The sequence below is a fragment of the Protopterus annectens genome, chromosome 2.part2 (assembly GCF_019279795.1).
Source record: "Protopterus annectens isolate FY-2018-M chromosome 2.part2, PAN1.0, whole genome shotgun sequence".
NCBI classification, from domain to species: Eukaryota; Metazoa; Chordata; order Ceratodontiformes; family Protopteridae; genus Protopterus; species Protopterus annectens.
The window spans coordinates 1,029,475,717-1,029,501,568 of NC_056730.1; positions in this window are offsets into that span (position 1 = coordinate 1,029,475,717).

Sequence of the window (25,852 nt, forward strand, 5' to 3'; positions counted from 1 at the left end):
TTTATCAAACAGTTGGACATATGTCCCAACAGTACATTTAATTGTACACATACCCATTGAGTTGTGCATTTATGTTATTGTTGCAGATATGGTGGGGGGCGGGGAGAAAGATGTCAATTAACAACTTGTATATCCCTGTAGTTCTCATTACTTTCTTAGTCAGTGCTGTAATCTGTACCTTACAGGTATTATTACACTACCCTATGGCCTTAGTTTGGACAGTGGTATGGTTGTAGACAACTATATACATGAACTGTGTTTTACCTGCAGTATACACCTCTTACCTGGTATACCTGTGGAGGTATTGTTTGTTAACACTATCTGACTGTTTCTACGCATATTCCCAAATCCCAGGCTGATGTTATGCACATATCTCTCCATCTCTTATTGCACACACTCTGGCCAAGTCTTGACAACATGCAGGTGAAAGTGGGACATATTTTGACTATTGCCTTCATAAACCTTTGTTGAGTTGCTACAATGACAGGTTTGTTTTCATATACATTTTCCAAATATTTGCAGGTCTGACAGTCATTTATATGACATTAAATGCTGCCTAAATATCAGAGATCATTACACTGATATGCCAGGGGGACAGGGTAAGAGGCAGCAGATATGGGCCAATTATCTGGACATTCTGGACAAATCTGTACAGGTGAGGGGTATGATTCTGCATACAGCTTACTACCACTTCCAGGATTCAAACCATGGCTTTGTCTGCTAAAAATAAAACAGTGTACATCACAGGTGAGTGTACTATATAGATATTGCTGTGTATCTCTTCTCTGATTTCTGTCTATAAGTCTCCCATGGTTTTACAATCAGACCTTGTAATTACAACACTCTTATACAGGGTTTGCTAGACAGTCTTATTATGTAGCACTGTATGGATGACAGTGATGAATAATACCTTATTATTCAGAGAACCTGCAATGCTAGCACTACCATACAATACCAGACTAAACAGTACCAGTCCAGGATTTCAATTTTTTATTTCTATGCACAGTTTTCGTATATGACAGACCTGTGAGGGGAATGTTTGTTAACACTACCTGAATGTTGCCACACATATTACCAGATTCCACATTATTATTATGCTCATACATCTCACTGTGTTACTGCACACACTCTGGTCATAGCTTCACAACATGGGGGTGGGGGTGGGGATGGGAAATACTTTGCTTATTACTCTCATAACAATTTGGTGAGTTGCTAGAATGACAGGTTTGTTCTTATAGATATATTTCTGACAGTTATGATGTCTGACAATGAGATGTATGTCATTATCTGCTGCCTAAACGTCTGGGATCATCCCACTGATTTGCCAGGGGGACAGGGTGACAGGCAGGGGAATTATGCCAATTATCTGTACCTTCTGTCAATATCTGTACAGTTGTGGGGTATGATTCTGCATACAGCTTACTACCACTCCCAAGATTTGAACCATGGCTGTGTGTGCTAAAAAATAACACTTCACCTCTCAGTTGAGTGTTCTATCTGAATTATGTTATTAATATTTTCACTGTTTTCTGTCTAAGTCTCTCTCAGTTGTACAATATGGCCTTGTGATTATAACAGTCATATACAGACATTCCGACACATTTTATTTATGTAACACAGTGTGGGTAACAGTGCTTAATACATCAGTACTATTAAGAGATTGCAACACTACATTACCATATGATACCAGAGTAAATACAAGCAGTCCAGGAGTTAGACCTTTATTGCCAGGCTGTTACACTTTTATTTACATACAATCTATATGAGACTCTTCCTGCCATATTGTCTGGTTTATTCTGTGCATGCCATACACAATACAGGTTTTATACTGGCAATTAATTTTCTACTGCTTTTAGATTTATTTCTTATGACAGTACATGAAAGATTATTATTAACATGCCTCACGACACAGCCTCTGCAGCATACAGACATGGGCTTCTTGATTCACAGTACACTCTGCTGCCACTGTCAAAGACATAACAGGAACATTTAGCCATATATATCCATAATATACATGAGCTGGCAATTATTAAACAGGTAGTAGGATGAGTACTTACACACGGCTGGGACATCACCCAAATGCCTAGCTTCTTGGATCCACTGATCCATGAGCTCCCTCTTACTCCGTTTCAGGTCAGCATAGTGATACCTGACCTGCTCACCAGTTAGAGGGATGCCAGTGGCACTGGTGAGGTCACGGGCAAGATGGTCCCAGGCTTCCACTTTATATTGGGAACCCTGGTACTGGCCCTGCAGCAGTCTCTGCTCATCGTCTTTAAAAAGGAGTCCTGCCATGACTTTGGACTCCTGGATGCTCCAGCACTGTGCCTGGAAGGATGATCCTTCCTCCACACTGGCATAGTGCCTACAGGAGGATGCTGCAACCAGTTATGAGATGTATTCCCACCTGTGGGGTTTAAATAGGGCCAATTTCCCACACTTTGCCATGATTGGGTGGTTTTAAAAATGCTAAGCTATGGGCAAACCTACTTACCCAAGGTTGGCATTGCTTAAAGGGGTATACCAATGGACAGATTGATTTAGCTGGCCTACACATTACTCACACCTAGTAAGCAGAGGTGTACAATGCTTAGCATTGCTTATTTTTAAATTTGCACACTATTTGCTGTTTGGCATTGATTTATAATTTATTACATGTTATATATTTGTTTAGTATCCATGATTCATGTGTACGTACACTGCATGGGGTCCTTGTGTTTATTGGGGGATTTCACCACTTTATTACAATGACACCTCACATCTGGACTTAATGCAGTACTCCAGCTCACATATTTATGTTATGTAGTAGGTTATACAACATAAAACTGTATATAGATTCCTTTCCCATGTAAATTGTGATTTTGCTATAGTGAGGATCTGTTTGGGGATACCTCAGTTTTATGTACATTCTGTGATGGCTTACGGATTAACTGCTGTGACGATAGTGTACAGGGTGCTAGGTTGAAGACCCACAAGGGCTGTTTATTTTGTTGCTGGGCAGAATAGCGGCTGTTGGATACAGAGTGATTAGGGCAGTTTTAAACAGTTGTAAGAGGATTTGTGCGATGGTAAGCAATGCTAACGTCTGGTTAAATATGCTTACAGGGAGTTAGCTTCAAAATTGCTTAACCTGTGTACGCATTGCTTACCTCCCACACAAATAGGCTTAAACCCACTTACTACTGCTTAAAACTGCTTACTCCCATTTACCCCTGCACTAATTTAGACAAAAATGAAACATGGCTCTTGGGAAAGTGGTAACTTTGGATACTCTACGGATTTATCATTCATTACACATTATACCTTCATTTAGTATCCCTGATTCATGTGTATATATACTGTATGGGGTACTTGTGTATATCTGTGGATTTTACCACATTATTACAATGACACCTCACATCTACACTTAATGCAGTACTCCAGTTCACAAATATATGTTATTTAGTATGTTATACAGCAAAAAAAATGTTCATAAAGTGATTTTACTACAGTGAGAATCAAACCAAGAATGATTGCTTGTAAAGCGAATGCTCTGACCACTACACTATTGCAGTACTGCTTCAATTGCATATATCTTGCTATTTATCTTCTTGTGCTATTTAAGCTACATCATGCCTATCTAAGCAATGGGCAAACCCACACATCTACAGTTAGATTTAATCTGTTTGATAAAAACAAATCTCTACTGCTATTTTCTCAAGGAAGGGACAGGTTTCACTTATTGCTGTGGATTCCTGCATGCATCGGCACATTTGGCAGACATCTTAGCAACCCCCCATACCTCTCAACCTCTTCAGGAAAACTATCTGGACAAAGCTTGACAAATTGTGGTACAACTACGGACATATTTTCATTATTGCTCTTATAAACTTGGAACAGTTGCTAGAGTAACAGGATATATTTTAATATAAGTTTTTTGATGGATTTGAAGTCTGACACTGAAATGTATGCCATTATTTACCGACTTCAATCCTGCGATCATCCCAGTGATTTGCCAGGGCAAATGGGATGCTGTATGGCCAAGAAATCTGAACATTCTGGGATGATTTGTACAGTTGGGAGGTATGCAGCCTACTATGAGCATTCACGCTCATTGTAATTGCTGAGTGGCACTTCCTTAGTACAGGGGCATGTGTATTGTGAGAGATCTGCTCTCAGACACACCCCCATGCACTCGTCCATGCTCCATGTCCATTTAGGAGTAGAGGCAGTGTGCCTTCATTACTATGCATGGGGCGCTGTCATGCTGCCCTTAAATGATCATTTCCATGCAGGAATAACTTATTCCTGCATGGAAGATTAGTGAATCCTGGGGAAGGTTTGACTGAAGAAGATGACAAGCTATTTAACAGAGTTTTTGACATTGTACCACCACTCACAATTTTAAGATTTTAACATAAAAAGAACATTTAATACCTTTGTAATGAATTTATCAGTGTCTACTTCAGAAAGTTTTTTCAGCAGTGTTTCCTAAATAATTATTGGTCGAGAAGGGAACCTAAAATGCTTGCAGAACTGGTGTTTGAATAAGGCCTAAATGGAGTAAATAGTGCATGTTTGAAAGACTTGACTTTTTTCATGGATAACTCCTAAATGGAGTAAGTGTGAAATAATACATTCCTGTCAATGATGTAAAGTCTGAGGCATCTGTTTATGATATCACTTGTTTTAAGTGAAGAAGCAATAGGCTGACATTTCAACTTTCAGTTTTGTTATTAACAGTAAATATTTCATTAGATTAAGAAAATAATAGTAACTTGCTTATTTATGACAGAAATTTGTAAATGCTAATTTACAAATAAGGGGAAAAGTTTGAAAATATGTTTAAATGAATCAGAGATGAGCAGATAAATGATAACTTATAGTCAAAATAGTAATTCAATATACCTTTGAACATGCTGTCCAAGGGTTGCATCTCTACTGAATTGTCTTGACTTGCAGCTGAATGTGAGCATGGAAGAAGAGATACGAATGCCTATATAAAATGGTCTAATCACAGCACTCGGTGTTGTATGGCTGTGGCCTAGACAAATAAACTGTAACGTTTTATGTTAAGTGGGCCTTGAGTACAGCAAAGAGATTATTTTGTGGTTTTACTAGCCCAAAATATGACTTCATTTTTAGTTCTGTGTACAATTCTTAGAAGCATTATATAAACTAAAAGAGTGAGAAGGTCACACAGAAAAAACAATAAGTAAAAACTAAATGAAAACTCTAGCCAAGCTAGAACTTCCAGTGAGTGACCTCTCAAACCTTTTGTATCAGAGGCATGTGGGGTATATGCAAATGACCCTTATGAACATCAGGTGTTTCAGCTATATGGTGATTCTGAATGCCCATAACTTATTTCTTTTTAAGTTGTTTCAATGGACAATTTCCAGCCAAGAAAGGCAAACCCCACTAGCTGTGGATATGCATATTTCGGCCTTGTTATGACCTCATCAGCACAGCACAAGCAGTTTGACTAAGCATAAGAAACACAGGGCTGTTATACCCAGCTGATGTTGGCCTGAAATTGTCCATTGAAATGACTTAAAAAGAAATGTCATGGGCATTCAGAATCGCCATATAGCTGAAACACCTGATGTTCATAAGGGTAATTTGCATATATCCCATGTGCCTCTGATACAAGAGGTTTGAGAGGTTACTCAGTGGAAGTTCTAGCTTGGCTGGAGTTTTCATTTAGTTTTTACTCAGAAGCATTATATAAGGGAAAAGAAGACTGAATGTGTAAAATAAGACTAATATCAAGTATCTGCAAGACTTTAATTGAGAAAATGATTGAGCAAGTCTATAATTCCTAGATAGAAAGAATGTATAGACAGAATATGTAACAGTATACAAGACCATGACAATTAAAGATGACTGTTAATTTAAGAGAAATGAAGATTAGAATATGGTACTGTTGGCAAACCTACATTGTTTTAAAATGTGTTATTATGAAGTCCTATTTACTATAAGGAGTAGAAAGTACTTGGAAATCTTTGAATAGCTTAGTATTAAAATATAAATTTGCACATGGGCTCACCGTGGCTTGACAAAAAAAGGAACATGTCTGAATATATGAACATTTGAGCATTCTAACATACTTATATTTTTTTTGCCACCCAGTAACATAAGTTAATGCACTATATTATCCATTCATATTTGTGTGCCGGACGCTTAACTGTGCTGGGAAGTTTTCTAATTTAGACAACATAGAAAGTTAGGGCAAAAACAGAAATCAAGAAAGACAGTCAGGGGCAAGCATGGACACATTTTCATTTTAAATGCCACAGGTTTGCTTTCCATAGTAGGAATACTTATTTTATAATACTTTCCTTAACTGTACTGAGTCAGATTCAGGAAAGGAAATATACACAATGCACAAAGCATTAGATGATTTATGTGAAAAGGCAGACATAATCTACATTTCAGGAAGACATTCAATGTCTAGAATAACTGAGAGGGATGCAAGCAAATCATTCAGTTTCTAAGTAGATGCAGTGAATATTATGCTGTGAACAATTCAGGCACGTGATATCATGAGGGGACCCAAGTAGATAGTAATCTCTCCTTTGATAATCAGATTGCCAAGGTGGTTAGAAAATCCTTCTATGTGGCCCACCTAATCACAAAAGGGTTTGCATCTAGAACAAAATCGGTTATTCTGCCTCTCTACTCATCACTCATTAGACCCATCATAGAATACAATGCCCCATTTGGGATGTACCTTACAAGACACTTGCAACAGCTGGAAAGACCACAAAAGTACCTCACCAAGAGGATTACTGGCCTCAAACAGATGCCCTATGCAGCCCGACTCAAGAAACTCCAGCTGTACTCGGTTGCATACCGCTTACTCAGAAGTGATCTCTGCCTGACATACAAGGCCATGTCCAGACCAGAATTAATGGACATGCTCCACCTAAAAAAAAAAAAAAATCCCAGAGAGCCACATGCTCTTGAGATATAAACCTCACCGCAACGATAAATAGGACATGCTGGAGGGATAGATTCTTGCCCCAGAGACTCTCCGTGCTTTGGAACAGGATTCCAATATAAATCAGTCAGAGCCCCTCACTAACACTCTTCAAGAGAAACCTTGATGGGTGGATGGGAAACAGAAAACTTACCCCAGGGATCACTGCAGTGGCTCTGCTGGACAGTGCCACAGGGAACTAATGGCTCTGCTGGACAGAGGCACAGGGAACTAATCTAAGGGGGTGGCGAAAGAAACACATTCTGGCTAGGCTTATAAATGCCCTTGGGAAGATAGCCTAGTACTTACCTATGAACCTTTGAACCTATGATTTATACCAACTAAAGACATGTGCAAGTAGTAGTAAGGAATACTAAAGTATGAGAGAATGAGCAGAGTCAGATGTTTCACAAAATTAAAAACAAAACAAGACAAAAAAAAACAGCAACATGCCATACATCTCAAGGCTATAACTACTCTGTGTACAGCACTGCACTGATATAATAAGATGTGTACATTAAAGTGCCATGACATGGTCCCATAGTGCAGTGCAGTTATAGAACTAATATCTATAGTAGGGTAAGATGTGTACATTAAAGTGCCATGACAGAGTTCCATAATGCTGTGCAGTTATAGAACTGATAGGTATAGAAAGGTAAGATGTGTAAGTTAAAGTGTCATGGCAGGGTCCCATAGTTCCATGCAATGATAGAACTTATAAAGTGCCATGGCAGGACCCATAGTGCTAGGCAATGATTGAACTGATAGCTAAAGTGCTATGACAGGGTCCCATAGTGCTTTGTAGTTATATAACTGATTGCTACAGATGGGTGGATACAGTTTTCTCCTGCTATGCTGGCAGTAATTGCCATTCACATATACTATAGTAAGACTGACAGATATTGCAGTTTTGTATAAGCTGGAGGTAAGTTTCAACTAGACATCAACAACTTAACAAAGGAAGGTTTGCAAGGTGTGTCTCTGATGGCAAGTGTTTCACCTGATGCACCTGACCATGAATGTGTGCGCATAAATTTGGAATTTTTAATGTAACTTTAATGTAACTATGTACTATCATAATAATAATAATAATAATAATAATAATAATAATAAAAATAATAATAATAATATCATAATAAAAACATAATAATAATTTTGTACTTTACAAAAAAAGCACCTAAACAGGCATGTCCAAGGGTCAGCTTCCAGTGATTTCTCCCTTCTACCTGGTGAATCTGGGCATACTGGGGCAATGCAGCAACAGACAACCCTCTCCTCCTACCACCCAACATTACAACCTGCGAGAGATGCACTTACATAGCCAAAATGGAAGCAAACCTCTCTCCAGCCAAGATTGTGCTAGACAGTCAAGAGGAGAAATTTAACACCTGCACTACACCTCAAGCAACACATAGCCCTTCAAAACCCACACCATTACACCCACACATAGCAACACTAAATCCACATAAGCAGAGGCCCTTAACATTAACCTGCCCAAGCAACAAGGACCTTTGAAGCTGAAAAGCAAACAAACACCAGTCACAACCAAAGTGACACATAGCTCACAACACCAGTGTGCCACCCAACAACAGCCCCTAAGGCAAGACAACGTACCCAACACTTTAGTCATAGGTGACGCTATAGTCAGACACACTGATGTCCCACTCACCAGGCTGAACAAGGAGAAAATTAGTCAACTGCCTGTCAGGTGCCAGGATCCGCCACATAACGCATCCACTCAAGTCACTCCACAACAAGTACGAATACGACTCTGTCATTGTCCATGTTGGAGTGAATGGCTTGTGATGTACCTCCCTGGACTACATGAAAAGAGACATGGAAGAGCTCTTGGATCATGTGGGCCAGGCAGGTATAACCCTAGCCCTGAGTAGCATTCTGCCTTCGCCCAGAATGATACTACAGTATAAGGACAAAATGATTGACTTCAACAATTGGCTCAGCTTCTGGTGTCATAAAAAGGGGATCCAGTATCTGTCTGCTTGGAATGACATGATTGGCAAACCACAATGCTTTGCCAGAGATGGTCTGCACTTGTCATCCCTGGGATTCAGGTTACTGGCTAAAGCTCTTGCCACCCCTATAGTGCCCTTTTTAGGCAAGGTTCAAAGGACAAAGCTACCACCATAACAGATGCAAGCATGCAAAATCTGAAGGTAATGCTACTCAATGCTAGAAGTCTAAACCTCAAAATGCACTCTTCTCGAGGTACTCCTAAAAATGGAGAACATCAATATCTGTGCAGTAACTGAGACCTGGTTCAAGGCTCCAGAGAGCACCCCTGCAATATCAGTCTACAACTCTTACCATACTTTTCGGCCACCAAACCATGACCGAAACACTAAAGGTGGAGGAGTCTCCATATTCACCAAGGATCTTCACACCTCCAGGCTAGTTGCCCAACACAATGCATCTGAAATTCTCAAGGTGCAGATAACACTAGGTAAGACTGCAATCCAAATTGTAGCTTGCTACAGATCCCCCACCATGCCCCAAGATTCTAACTATACTTTTCTACATATATTGGAAAATATTAAGATACAACCAAACACCCTAATACTGGGTGATTTCAACTACCCTGCCATTAACTGGGAAAACTACTTGTGTACCAACACCTTTGCCCAATGGTTCTTGGAATTCATAAATTCCAATGCCCTGGATCAACTAATCCATAGTCCCACCTGGGGATCCAATATCTTAGATCTGGTCATTACCAACATGGGAGATAGATGCTCCACCCCAGCGGTCACCCCTCATTGGTCAAGTCTGACCATAAGCAAATCACCCTTGACATACACATCCCACCCCCACCCCCCAGTAAGGAAACCTCCACAAAAAACTTATTCAAAGTCAACTTCATGCTACTCAAGTCAGAAGTGACAAACGTCATGACACTCATGCAGATAGGAGCTGAAAGTTTGATTCCTGAATCCTACACTAAGGCACTGTATGAGCTCATCCACTTGTGCATGAATCATGCCATCCCAAATAGAACCAAGATGCTCTCCTCCAAAAAAAGCAAGCCAATCTGGTGGTTTCCTGCCATAAACAAACTATGCAGCAGAAGGAAGAAACTGTTCCAGAAAAGAGAAAAATCCCAGGATGCAAAAAACTCCCTTACCAGCCTCAGTAAGAAGCTGAGATCCCTCATAAAATCCTCCAAAGCTAGTTATGAAAACAAAGTTGCCAACGATTCCAAAGACAACCACAAGGCACTCTATAGTTATGTCAAGAATCTAAATGGCAATGCTCAGATCTGCTCTGAACTACAACAGAATGGCATTAAATATACTGATCCCAAGGATATTGCCAATATCCTGTCAGATCGATTCAGTGCCAAATTCACCCCCCTCTCACTCCCTAAAGGGCCTATCTCAATACCAAAAGATTGCCAAATTCCAGTAATCTTGGCCACACAGGTAGAAACCACACTCTCCAAAGCTAAGAATACAGAATCCATGGGACCAGATGACATCCCAGGCTGTGTACTACATGAACTATAAAATGAACTGGCACCTCACCTAAGTGTCATGTTTAATCACAGCCTCACCTCAGGCTTTGTGCCCACTGAGTGGCGCACAGCTACAGTTATCCCCACTTCACAAGGGGGGATCCACCTTGGATCCCGGGAACTACCATCCCATCAGTCTGGTGAGCCTGATCTGCAAGGGCATGGAACACATTATCATGGAACTTATAAACAAAGACATTGGCAACCTTCAAACACTGGACCCCACCCAGTTTGGGTTTGTGAAGGGCCGATCTTGTTTACTGAACCTAATTTACTTCTTTGAATCAGTCTCCAAAGCTGTGCATGAGGGTAAGGTGGTCCACACAGCCTATCTGGACCTCGCCAAGGCCTTTGACACCATCCCCCACTCTGGAATCATAGATAAACTTACTAAGCTGGGCATAAACCCCTACATCACTCGATGGGTTGCCAGCTGGCTTACTGGCAGAACCCAGACTGTAAAGGTAGCCGACTCCAAATCCAGCTCCAGACAAGTGACAAGTGGAGTACCTCAAGGTACAGTCCTGAGACCGTTCTTGTTTGGCATCTACTTCTCTGAAGTACAGGCCAACACTAAGGGACTCTGGCTAACAAAGCTCACAGATGACTGCAAACTGGGACCCATTATTGAATCCCCAAATGATGTTGATATTCTACAAATGGGCCTTACAGAAACAGATGCTTGTTGCCAGAGCCATGGGCTCAAGCTTAATGCCAAGAAATGTATAGATATCCCCTTTGGGAAAAAACATGTACCCATGAATTATCACATAGGTGGCAGTATACTAAACACCGAAAGTGTGATGTGAGACTTAGGGACACAGGTGGACAGTGGTCTCACCTTCGATAACCACATCGCCAGAACAGTCAGGACATCCGTCTATGTGGCACACCTCATCACTAAGGGCTTTAGGGCTTTTCATCCAGAAAAAAGGAGGTAATTGTCCCACTGTACTCATCCCTCATTAGACCCATTATAGAGTACAGCGACCCGTTTGGTATGTACCTCACAAGACATCTGCAACAGCTGAAAAGGCAGCAGAAATACCTCACTAAAAGAATCACAGGCCTGAAGCAGATGCCCTATGCTGACCATCTAAAAAAACTCCAGCTATACTCTGTAGCATATCATCTACTCAGAGGCAATCTCTGCTTAATGTACAAGGCCATGTCAAACCCTGAGCTATTGGAGATGCTCCACTTAAAGAAATCCCAATCCCTCAGAGCCACACGCTCCAGGGATCTAAACCGTGTCATCACAATAAACAAAACATGCTGGAGGGATAGGTTCCTGACCCAGAGACTCCCCATACTCTGGAATAGACTGCCCATACATGTCAAGCAGACCACCTCCTTGGACCTCTTCAAAAGGAACCTTGACGATTGGATGGGAGATAGGAAATTCACCCCGGGGATCACATCAGTCGCCCTGCTAGACAAGGCTCCAGGGAAGTAAATATTGTGGGAAGAAATATCCAGGGAATTGTTATGGCTAGGCTTGTATAGGCCCTACGGCCGATAGCCTAGTACCAACCTATGAACCTATAAAATGACATTTCTGGACAAAATGCATGGAGCTAACTATGAAGATGGATCAAAGGTTGTGACATATTGTGAAATAATCTACAATACAATTCATATAACAATATGAACATAAATCCCTAACATAAAAGTGTTCATATTGCAATCATAAGATGCTAATCAGTGCAAGTTATTGCAATTAAGGTAATTAACCTATATTTATGTAAAATTGCTGTTGTCTGAAAAATGTGACCTACTTTGAAATTTCTGCATTTCATGTATTAAAAAATGTTTAAACTTTTTTCTTTTTTCTTTTCCTTTACTGCTTAGTGGTAGGGATCATAACTGGAAGTGGAGAGGGATTGTCAGATCAGTCCACCTACCATATATGCATGTTGCACATAGCTATTGCAGCTTAAAAATCTAGACTATCTTTGAGTCATATTACTTATGTTGTTGCAGTGACAAAGAAACAGTATAACTGTTCTCTGCATTTTACACAAGTGACTACTCCTTGCCTCTTGCTATCAGCAACATCTATTGCACATGTTGCAAGCTGCAGAAATGACATTGCTCTAAGTCCTTTTGTTTCTATAGCATGCTGTGTGTCCCCTACAGTTATCCTCAGCACAACTCTTGCAACATTTCTTAATAATAATAATAATAATAATAATAATAATAGTGGCCATCACTGCCCTGTGCAGATTTATTTTACTTATTAGAATAGATAGCACCATGTATAGCAAAGCTTCCAGACAGAGTGACATACACCTTTCCTTCCATCCTCAACCTATTTGTGCTATATCCTCCATGTCTCTATGAATTATTTGTTGCACTTGATCATACAAGGGCAAATGCTGTACTCTGTGTGTTAACTTTCACTTCTATCACTATCATTAATACTGTTGATTCCTATTATGATTTATAATAATGATCCCTTTCCCCCTCTCTCTCTCTCTTTATTATGATTTTATGATTTCTGCTATCAATACCTTTCTCTTGTTTGTACTTTGCTGTTGATTCATATTATGATTTATACTATTTATACCTTTTCTTTTCTACTTCTCTTTGGCAAGCCTTGGGTTGTTAAATCTAGCTGTTTTTGACTTCTTTAGCATTTGGTACCTTGTGCAGGTCAGCAATGCAGTGTTCCTATTTCTTTAGCATTGCTAAGCCTTTCTAAGTTCAATTCCTGGCATTTCATCATACTGAATGATAGATACTATGCCCCTCAAACATTTCCTGAAGCAAAGACCACAAAAGCATTGCATGCCTGGAACTGCATTTTTTCATTTTACACATCCATATTTTGTAGTCTTAGTGTCTTGCAAAGGAAAAGGAAAAGAAACCCTCTAAAACATCATTCATGTCAGCAGCCCATTCAATACTAGTGACAGAACTGAATGCATTTCATATTCCTCAGGAACTGTCTATTAATGGTTTATAGCCATTCAGTCAACAGATATGGGCAAAATAACTTCTAAGGTAAAACACAGTTTTGATATTATAAAATATCACAAATAGCTCTACCTCGTCCCTTTAAAGGGATGCTTTCTATCTATAGCAACTATGATACGCTATTTTTTTGTTCAATATATTAAGATTTATCGCACAAGAATCTGACATCAGGTGATTTTCTATCAAACCTTTGTTAATGAGTCTCCTGGGCTTTGGAATACACACTCAGAATGAAACAGTAACATAAAATGGTCTTTCTTCTCTCTCTTATACTGCTATTCTGTTATTTAGCAGGAATATGTAGTCTACCTAATCCTCCATACCTTAATGTAATTTAAAATATAAGCAAATGCATTTATTTTGAAAGTTTTGTGGAATATGTTTTATGTATCCATATGTCACCAGTGAGGAATTTCCCATTTTTTATAACTTATTATAAAACCACTGCTCAGCTATCACTTGTATATAAGCCATTTCTGACAGAGAAAGGCCGAGGTACATCTGACTCATTTGTGTTAATGAAGAAACAATGGACATGAAGTGCCAACTAGCACAAATTGCGTCTGACAGTCTTCAAGAAGCAAGAACAGGTTCAAGCCTTCTAGTCTATCACTTTGTCAGTTCATCTTGAATTACTGCTTTTAATCTAAGGAAGAAATGTGGCAAACATGCTAGCTCAACAGATTTACTTCAGGCTCTCTTTGGCTCTGTAACTTTACAATTACTCACAGTGAACTCTGACAGCACTGATTTTAACTTTAGAAAAATGTATTACCTTCTCTATTACAAAGATAGATCAGGTACCTCATAAGTTCATAGGTTCGTAGGTGTTTATTAGGCTAATGATCACAAGGGCCTTTTTAAGCCTAACCATGCATCCCAAATCTCTGACAAGTTCTGATACCCTTGATAAATGTAAGAAGGGGTTTGAGAGATGAAACATTTACAAGCAGGGTCCTGGGAGATGAACCATTTACAGGTTGCCTGTGTCCATTAGAGACATAGGTGCTAAACCAGGTATGAATTTCCTGTTTCTGATTCAAATGTCCAAGTTGCACTTGAACTGGGTTAGGGAGGAATTCTACTTCGCATGGATGGAGAGCCTGTTTCAGAGATGGGGTACTCTCTGGGATACATACCTATCTCTCTAGCAGGTCCTATTTATATCACAGGCAGGGTTTAAGTCTTTAGAACCGGTAATTCTGGTAATATCTGTTTTGTGGATATGCAGGAGTTCTGTCAGAGTGGGGTATGACAATGCCCTCTATGCCAGGCATAGATCTCCCCTCAAAAGTCGGTAGTAGACAGAATACAAAGATAGGGCCTTGAGGTGGTCTGCATAGGACATTTTACTTATGCCCTGTATTGTTTTAGTGAGGAACCTTTGTAGATGTTTCAGTTTTTGGATATGCCTGGTTAGGTACATACCAAAGGAGGCATTGTACTCAATGATAGTTCTGATGACTGCCAAATACAGTGGAACAATGACTTCCTTGGACTTAGATGCCATACCTTTGTTTATAAGCTGCTCAACATAAAATTATTTCCCCACTACTGTAGGCATGTGATGGTCAAAGGCTAGATTATCATGTATGTGTGCCTCTAAGTCCCTGACTACTGAGTCAATTCTTAGGGGTGTGTTGTCAATAAGATAGTTGTCAGGGATGGATGACTTCCCAAAGGATACCATTATGCATGTTTTTGGCATTTACTTTTAGTCCATGGCTCTGACCCCAGCTGTTTGCCTGTGTCAGCCCTTCCTAGAGAACATTTGTGTAAGTGTGGGATTCAATGATAGCTCCTAATTTGCAATCATCTACTAATTTAGTTAGCCAGATACCACTGACATTGGCCTTGACTTCAGAAAAGTAAATACCAAAAAGGAGCAGTCCAAGGACTGACCTCCTAAGGGACTCAACTTGTGACTGGCCTCTTTGTAGGTGTGAACTCCCCAATTCTAACTTCCTGGGCCCTGTCTGTTTGCAGGTTGTCTATTCACTGGGTCACATACGGGTTTGTACCTAACCTCTTGAGTTTGTCAGCAATGCCTGAATGGGGTATTACTTCAAATGCTTTGGCGAGGTCAAGGTAGGCAATGTGAACCATTTTGCCCTCACCCATTGCTTTGGTGACCTCAAAAAATCCAACAGGTTGAGTAGGCATGACCTGCCCTTGACAAAACCAAACTGGCTTCAGTCCAGTGTATGGAGGTTTAGTATATCACTATTGATCATTTCCATGATAATTCTTTCCATGTCTTTACATATAAGACTAGTGAGACTTATGGGGATGCAGTTTCCAGGGTCTGTAGATGGCCCACCTTTGTGTAGAGGAATGACTGTTGCTGTTCTCCATCCATGAGTCATGAAACCTGTTTGAAGGCTACAACTAAATAGCAATTCCAGAGGTTATGATAGGTCATGCTTTGTGCTATTTACAAGACATCCAGGGATATTGTCTGGGCCCATTGATGCAGTGTTCTTGGCCTTAGAAAGAGCATTAAGTACCCGTTCCTTAGTGGTAGCGGTGGGGTGGGGGATTGTATTTGATGGTATTACCTGAGGGAAGGTTGGGGGGGGGGGGTAAAGTTGGAACTGAATTTATTGACCAGTAGGTTTGCTATATTTTCTGGCTCAGTATAGGTGGCTCCACTTACAATGAGCTCTACACACAGTTGTGTATTGCCTTTGAGGTTTCAGATATAGCTAAAGAATGCCTTGTGGTTGTCCTTGGACTGGGAGGCCAAATTTACCTCAAATTTGGCTTTCATAGACTTCATTTGTCCTCTGAGTTGTTTGCTGAGTTTGATGAGACTGCTTTCATCCTGCTGGGTGCTGCACCTCCTAATGTTTTACACAGTTTTCTTCCTTCTGTTATACAGCCTATTGATTTTGTGATTCCGCCAGGGCAGCTTGTTTCTGAGTTAGTTATGTACTTCTTTCTGTGGGTACAGCTGTCTCTGTGCAGCTATTAACATGCATGCACATGGTTTATGTAAACAGTTCTGCATATGTGTCAGTGTTTTAAGGGTTTATGGAGGCTTGACATTGTGTCAGGTTATCACTTAAAAGCAGAAAGTTAGCCTTAGAGTAGTTTCTGAATACTCCAGGTTTAGCTGGGGGTCCATGTTTTATTTTTACTTCAAAGGAGACCATTTTGTGGTCTGACCTTACCAGGGAAGACATTACAGTAGAGGGGTGTGCAGCAGCAGCACTCTCTCATGTTAGTGAGGACCCTTTCCAGTATGGTTGCATCCCAGTTTGTGTATTGACAATCTGGTCCAGGGAGTTTTTGTTTACAAAATCCAGGCATCTCTGTGCCTGTACATTTGGTGCCATATAGGATTCCCGGTTAATAGTGTGGTAATTAAAGTCACCTATGAATATGGCCTTGGGTTGGATGGTGAGTGTTTCCAATAGTTTAAATACATGTTATGGGTTTCTTGGGTAATACAGGGGGGGGGGTGGCTATAGCTTGCAAGGAAGTAGCATTGGATATTGCCTATGGTGATTTGAATATGGAGCAACTCAAGTGCATTCTCTTGTTTTACCAGCCTTGAGGTGTATTTATTTTTTATGTAAATTGAGACACCTCCACTTTTAGTCCCTCTGTGTGTAGGTCTAAATGTATGGAAGGCAATATAACCTTGCACTGCTGGTGTGCTCTCTGTAACTTTTAACCATGTCTCAGTGAATACACAGTTGTCAGCATTCTCTATGGTGAAGTGAGCTTCTAGACAGTGTTTTTTATTTTTTTTTGTTTGGACTCCTAGCATTGAGCAGTAATACCTTTAGATTTTCTTGGTTTTGATTTATTATGTTGGAAGTACTTTCAGTTTGGCATTACCTAAAGAGGCACTATGGGGAAGACAATGTTTTAGCTAATATTCTAAAGCCCAGAAGGGAAAGGTGTAAACCATCCCTGAAAAAGCAGCATGGTCTGTTGACCATCTCCTTTCATGCTGACAAATATTGCATCCCCTTAGAATAACACCAGAAAGTAAGCTAATTATTACAGTCAGTAATCCTTTGTTAGTACTGCGGCATCATCTTTGGAGAAGGTTAAATGCTGCTCAATGCTAGGCTCATATAAGCCTGACACACATATTCTGAGGGCTGAATGATGGCTTTCTTCATATAGTCTAGGAAGGTATGTCTCAGGTCATTTAATCCCATATCGACTATGACTGAGTCGTGCTGGGACTTGTGGTCTAATGACCTCAGTGCATGCATAGTGTGTTGGATCCTAGCCCTGATAAGCAACTGACTATGACTTTCTCCTTGCTTAGCTTGGTGAGACAGACATCAGTGTGTCTTACGATGGAGTCTCCAATGACCAGAATGTTGGATTGTGTGGTGCTTGCCTTATGGGCTTAGTAGTAGAGGTTCCATTTGGCTATATGTGTGGGTGTGGTTGTTGTTTTGAAAGAGTGCATTTGGGGCTTTTGAGGGTATTTGTTATGTGTGCTTCATCTAGGATGTCTTTGGGGCTTATGAAGGTTGCATTTAAGTGCCTCAGCAGATGTTGTTCTATATGTCTGTGTTGAATTCTGTGTGATGGGTGCAGTGTGTATACTACTGACACCTTTACTGACATTAGGAGTATTTTATGTAAGAGTGTTCCTCTAGTCACATTGTATAAATACACCTTTCACATACAATATCAGTTTGTTTGAGAATTAACTGGTTATCAAACATAAGGCAATTTCTGCATTACCTCAGGATGCCCATATCCACCAAGCTGGTAATGGAGATAGCAGGAAAGTTCATATCCATGGCAACAGAGCCTTTTTTATTGATTAGAAATTTGGAGTGAGAATATAAAGCAATGTCAGGATTATCCTGTTTGCAACTCTGAGGACAGTGCTTGTCACTGCAAACTGGTTGTCCTATGTGCAACTAGGTATAGGTAAATTTCAATCTTGCTTTTACGGGAAGAATGTCACTCAAGGTGTCTATGTCTGTACAGGGGACTGCCAAATGCATGACAGGAAACTAATATGTAGACCCTGAAAATTTAAGGATGAAGTATTTAGGTAAATATTCTGAAGTTTGAAACAAATCAAGCAGTACTTACTGAAAACAAAGAATTAGCGTAACAGAAAACATTAGACCATATTACAGTCTTTGAACAGAGTTAATAGAAAAGAAGAAAAGAAAACTTTGTAGAGACATAAATGATTTTAAATGCAGGAACATTTTTAATTGGCTGACTAACAAGAACCAGTAATCAATATAACCAACCAAAACAAAAAACAATCAGTGTACAATTTCTGATCACTGAGAACATGGCCATTCAACCCATGCAGCATGAAGTGCAATGGCCAATAACTATAGTAGATGCTGACAATGTTGCTGCTTTGGATCTCTTGAATTTTACAATTCTGGCAGCAGACCCCCTCTCTATGTTGGAACCTTGACAGAGAAGGAACAACACAAATAACAAGAGGAGGAACAACAACAGACCCATAACCAGGGGGCAAGTGAAGTCCCAATGCACAAAGAATCAAAGGTAATAAATTTATCTTCTTATACTTCAAATTCAGATGAACTGTCCGTTCTATCTAAAGGTTTAACATTTGTACCCTCCACTCAAATGGATATTGCTCAGATTTTACTAGAACTTAAATATTTTACATGTTCTCTTAACCTTAAGATTCTGTTCAAAGAGAACAATGCTCCACTGGATGTACCTAAATGTTCAAGAACTTACTGAGAAATCAGTGGAAAAAGAGCTATATAAACATTTATTTATTTATTGACATTTGTTTACTGGAAAAGTCCACTGGGCCATGAAGAGCCCATTTTCAGTGGAGGCCTGGGGAGAAAAGCTCCAATACAAAAAAACAATATAACAATATAAAATACAGGTTTACAAAGTATAATAGGGTATATATTAAAAGACTGAAGAGGTGTTTCAGCAAACACCTCTTGGTCAACACGTAATGAGCGAATGCACTAAAGTGTGAATGCTCAAAACAGCGTGGTTTCTTTCCCTGGGAAAGAAACTGCTAGCACAAACACACGCACACACACACACACACACACACACACACACACACACACACACACACACACACACACACACACTCAAAATTTAAAACATAACAATGTGGGGGGCTTCACCCCCACACCCCCTAACTAAATATACCAACTCCAAGATCGCACTACAGTGAAGAAAGGGGCGAATACACAGGGATGGCCAAGCAATTTCTTTCCCGGGGAAATAAATTGCTGTTTTGAGCGTTCGCGCTTTAGTGTATTCGCTCATTATGTGTCGACCAAGAGGTGTTCACTGAAACACCTCTTCGGTCTTTTAATATAGACCCATATAATAATATAATCAGCAAAAAAGCAAAGAAACAAACCAGAGTATCCATAGAAATTAATGAAGTATAATGATATAATCCACAAAAAATTGAAGAAATCCAGAGTAACCATAGGAGCAAATTAAGAATGAGTAAAATATATAAAATTCAAGTAGACAAACGGTACACAATTTGTGCCTCTAGTAAATAAATTGTGGGAAATATAGAAATGAGAGCAGAGTCAATACAGATTCTCAGTGGTAATTTAGAGTAGTGACAGGGAGGTTAATGTTAGTAGCAGGAGGGAAATCGGTAAATACAATTACAGCAATAGTGCAAGAGATAGAATGGTTAGAAAGATTAGTTAGTATAGATGCAATAGAGGGCAGTTAGAATGACTGCAAAGCTTAGAAGTAAGGCTGGGACTAATACAGAGAAAACTCAGGTAACGACAACATAGGTAATAGGAGATGCATTAGTGAAGTTACATATCCAGTTAGAAAGATGATTATGAAGGGTGATTTTTGAAGTTTGAGGGATGTTGTTCACTATGTATAGAGAAAGGGAGGTTTATTCCATAATCTGGCAATGGTCCAGGAGTATAGGAATTTTCCTGCAGGTAGATTTGGTTTATAGATTTAGAGTAAGTGTTGGTTTTCTGATCATAAGGGCCAAAGAGGGGGGTAGGGGGCAAGTAGGGAACTAAGAGCAGGACAACTTAATGGTTTATGGATAAGTTTATGTGAGGTGGTTAGCTGTATAAGTAAGACATAGGTGGTGAGGGAATTATACCCATTGTAGTTTCCTTAGGGCTGTGCAATGATGGGAAGAGTGGCAACTGTCTGTAGTGAATTTGGTGATCTTATTGTAGCAGGATTCTAGTTTTTGTTTCAGGGAAGACTGTAGGTTAATTAACAATGGTGCACCATAGGTTAGAGATGGTAGAAGGTAGGTGAGGTTGAGAGCTTGTTTAGTTGGTAAGGAGAGAAACCTGTCATGCCTGTATAGCAGCCCTAGGTTTTTGTGTGTTTCGTTGATATTGGATTGGATGTGCAGATCAAACTTTAGGATTTCACCTGTTATAAGACCTAGTGATTTGGTATTGGTTACTAATTCAATTTTTGTAGACTTTAGTGAGATTATATTGAAACCTTCTTTATTGAGAATAGTATTCTTTTTGAGGGTAAACAGCATAAGCTTGTTTTTTTTTTTTTTTTTGCAAGAAAGAGGTGTTTGTTGTAGAGCCAGGATTCTAATATAGAAAATGCTGTTTGTGTTATTTGTTGTAGAGTGTCTGGGTTGGGAGCAGAGCAGAATATCGTCGAGTCATCTGCATACTGGACTAGGGAGGAGTTTGGAATATCTTTGTGTAGATTATTTATGAATATATTAAACAGGAGACATCCTAAAATTGAGCCCTGTGGGACACCTGTAGGGTTGTGGAGGTAGGGAGAAATAAAGTTTTGCCACTTGACAGAATGTTCCCTGTCAGAGAGATAGCTCTTGAACCAGTTAAGTGATTGAGAGGATAGTCCTATGGATGGGAGATGAGTTGAGTCTCTATGGTGACAAGCAAAATAAATACTTTAACTTGACTGCATCAGAGACATGGGTGGTCAAGAATCGTATTACAAATTCAGACATAGTGATAAAACCAGCAGACAAAGGTCGGGGTACTGTGGTTATGAACTTTGAGTACTATAACAGTCAAATGTCTTTATGCTAGTCACCTCAGATTATGAGCAAATACATAAACAATTGGTGACTCAGTTAACTAAGCAGATCTCCAAAAAACTAGAAAATATGTTCACTGACAAACTTATTGGAGAATAATTATACCAGTACTTTAGAACTGATAGTCCTGTTACACAGCAACTTGAAATGACTGCTTTAGAAGTCATACAGCGAGGTCATAGTCAACAAGTTAAAACAATTAAACAAGGCATTACAAACAAGAGAGCCACAGAATACACTCCCTGCTAACCACTAACTGAAGTGCAAGATCATCCAGTAGTCATAAGCATATCAAACTAAGATACATTCTTACACACAATAGAAGTACACCAGCTATGGAGAACATTATTAAAAAATACTGGTCTGTTTTAACTGAGATTACACAACTTAAAGAACATTCTTTGTTATAAAGAGTAACCAAAAAACACATCTTATATTTACATTAGTAAGCAAGGAATGTACAAATATAATGAATGTACTTTCTGCAAATATATTAATACTGACAAGTTTGTTAAGCATCCAATCAAAGACACTGCATTTGAATTAATAGCATTTGGCAACTGTAACACACAACACTTAATATGAATGGCAAACTGCATCAAGTGCAAAACATATTACATAGGCAAGACAAATAAAAAAACTAAAAGAGAAAATAGGTCAGCACATGTCAGACATCAGAAGTGCTCAAAAAATGTTTATACAAACATACTCTTAATACAGATCTTGCTATTTTGCAAGTTATACGTGCACCACTCAGAGGGGGTAACTTAACATTGCAGACAGAGAGGACAGAACTGCAATGGATTTTAGATTTACAGCACAAATACCCCCTGGCTTGAATGACATGGTTACCATCAAGCCCCATTTGAAGTATGTACATACTCAAACACACTGAACTTCTTGCATTTGTTTCTATATTATATGTTTTAAAAATAAAAGTAGTATTAACACTTATTATTTTTTTACTTTTTATTTCTGACTGTTCATTCTTACTTATAAACATATTTTATACATAATTTTATACACCTTTTATATTTTATTTTAATCTTATCATGTGACTACAGTTTTAACTTGTGATTTGATCATGTGACTACAGTTTTAACTTGTGAATTGATCATGTAACCACATCTTGATTATATAAACTAAACACAATTCCCAGGATTTACTAATCTTCCATGTAAGACTAGATTAGTTTTACACGGAAGCGCCAGTCTAAGAGTATGACAGCAGCGTGCCATGCATATTAATGAGGGTGCACTACCTCAACTCTAAAGCTTACACAGAGTGTGGACGAGTGTAGGGGGCGTGTCGGACTGCCGAGCAGTTCAAAAATCCATGCCCCTGAAAGGAAGAAACACCGCAATGTCTAAGTTACATGAGAAAGTTCGCTCACATGTGCACAATGTAACACTACACTCCCCCATATGTTAAACAACTGACAAATTTAAAAATAGAAAAGATTTTTTAATTTTTTTTTAATTTCATCTGATATAGCTGCCTGTATTTGCACGTGTTTGCGCCAGTTTGTCCATTGCTTAGCTACAGTTAGCAATTTAGACACCAGAAGAGGATAATAAGAAAAATATATGCAAATTAAGCAAAATAGCAATAGCCTAGTGGTTAGAGTCTTCGCACAAAGTGGAGGCATTCCGGGTTCGAGTCCCACTACTGCACGTTCCATTTTCTGTTGGAAATCTGTATACAAAAATATTTCCTGACATTTTTTATGTATAAGTTTTGTAAAAAGCATTGAAAAATTAAATGCAGTAGTGAACGAATTTTATATATATATATATATATATATATATATATATATATATATATGAAGGTGAAATGGTTATGCATTCTGAGACATGAGTACCTTATTTTAAGCAATATAAAGTACTGCTAAGCACATTTTACCAGTATTGAGCATATTTAAATCCAATTGCTCATAGATGCGTACCGTGTTAACCAGCACAATGTCTGTGCGCATAGCTGCGCACCATGCAAACAAGCACAATTACAACATATTTGCACGTAGCTGCACACCGCGCTAACCAGCACATCAGGCAACGGCGAGCAATGTCGAGCAACATTGAGCAACGTTGGGCAAAGTCGGGTAAAAGTGAGCAAAGTCGGTTAAACACGGCCACACCTTCTTTACTGTACCTTAACCAGTCAGGTTTGCCCAGTAGGAAAATAAAAAGCAGTGACTGGGCTCAAACTCAGGATACTGAGCACTATAGTTGCAGTATTTATCCACAAAGCCATGGCAGCATTTTATAAACATGCACTTTCAACAGACACATATCTTATCAAAGGAATTTTAAACATTGCCAACATCAGCTAAGCAGGTGTGCCTATAGCTGAGTTTTTTCAAAACTGGCCAATCACAAATAAGTGCGGGAAATGAGGAATATTTAAGCTCCACAGGTGGGAATACTTGCTATAACTGGTTGTAGCTTCCTTCTGCAGTCAGCATGGCTGGTGTTGCAGAAGGCACTCAATTTAGAGTGCAACGTTGGGGCATTGAGGAATCCAAAGTAATGGTGTGGCTCCTTGTCCACAATCATGAGGAAAGACTCCTGCGGGGCCAGTACCAGGGTACCCAATATAAAACGGAGGCCTGGAACAGTCTTGCTTGTAATCTCACCAGTGCCACTGGTGTTCCTTGGACTGGTGAGCAGGTCAGGCATCATTATTCTGACCTGAAGCGATGTAGGGAGGATCAACTGGACCAGTGGATCTAGGAATTCCATGCGATGCCTAATGCCCCAGTACTGAGAAAGTAGCCATTGTATTAAGTAGTTAAGAATTGCTATGCTTGTCTATACTATGGATAGGTATGTCTTAATATCACTGCATTTACTTCACAGCTGCAGGTATCCGGGCTATGAATCAGCAAGCCCATGAAGATAGGCTGTAAAGGCTGCATCATCAGGCAAGTTAGTAATTATTCTGCATATACTGTTATATAAAATAAATAAGAGAGCCTTCAAAAAGTGTTTTAACCCAATAAATAAAGGTGTAATAATCCTTTAATAAATGTATAATTCCTGGAGTGTGTCTGTGTAATTTTCTTTGATATGTTGTTGTACTGTTGCAGTCTACAAATAATAGTGTTGTATTAAGCAGTGTCAACCCACACTTGGGTAGGCCTATATAACGTGGATGAAGGGAGTTTCAGTAGCTTTTATGCCTATTTACAGCCCTCAACTGTTGGTTCATGCTCAGCATGTACAGGTTAATCTGGCACATGAGTAGCTTTATACTGTGTTCCCCAGAAATGTGAGTGTGCTGCCAGAAATGTAGGGAGCTGTTAACATATAACTGATACTTTCACCTGAAAATATCTAGATAATAATTATATGAAAGTAGAGCTGTCAGTGTACCATCTTACCAGTAGTGTGTGTGAGCAACTCTCAAAATATGTAGCAGTAACATCTGCATCTTGGACAGTTTGTATGTAAGATAGAGCTCATGTATATAATGATCTAGCAAAATCCAATTGCACAATATAAGGACATTGGGCAGTGTAATAATACATGTAAGGGACATACAACTGCAGTTAATAGGAATGTAGTGAAAACTAGAAAGATATATAAGTTGTTAATTGAGCTATCTTTTTCCACCCTACTGTATGTGCATAAAAAATGCAATTCCACACCTCAATCGGTATGTCTAATCTCAAAACATTTGTTGGGACATATGTCCTATTGGTTTATAACTATTTGCATTTATTTCTATCCATGTGCCCTGTTAAAATACCACAATATTGGTGGCCTGTTGCCATCAATTCAACCTGCATGCTGTTGTAATGTCCACTATTGTTCTATATATGCATGTGTTATGCTTGCTTTTCAACTGTTGAAAATCTGGTGTGTTGGGTTAATGGGAATACTTCTGCATGCTGTTATAACTATTTGGCAATGCTGCTGACTGTTACTAACCCATGTCTTTATTAAACACTCCAAAACATAGTTTGGGAAGAACGGTCCCAGCGGATCCACCTGTCCCACCTCAGCTGGCCATGGCACCTGGCACCAGCAGATCCGGTGCCCAGCCTGGGAACTCCTCCTCTGTTGGCCCTATGCCACCTTCAGGTGGAAGAGCTGCAGGGGATGGGGCTCGGCCCCCCCATGCAAGTATGGGTGGAGTAGGGCCACCTATCACCCTTCAAATGGTCCGGGCTGTGGTGCATAGAGAGATTGAATGCTCTGTTGCAGAACCTCTACGCCAGCTTGAGGTTTGAGTGGCACAACTCCTGGGTCAGCCTGCCCCTCTACACAACCTCCAGCACAGCCACCCTCTGGGCCATGAAGTTGCAGTGGTGACTGCCCATGGGTGGGGACCTCAGTCC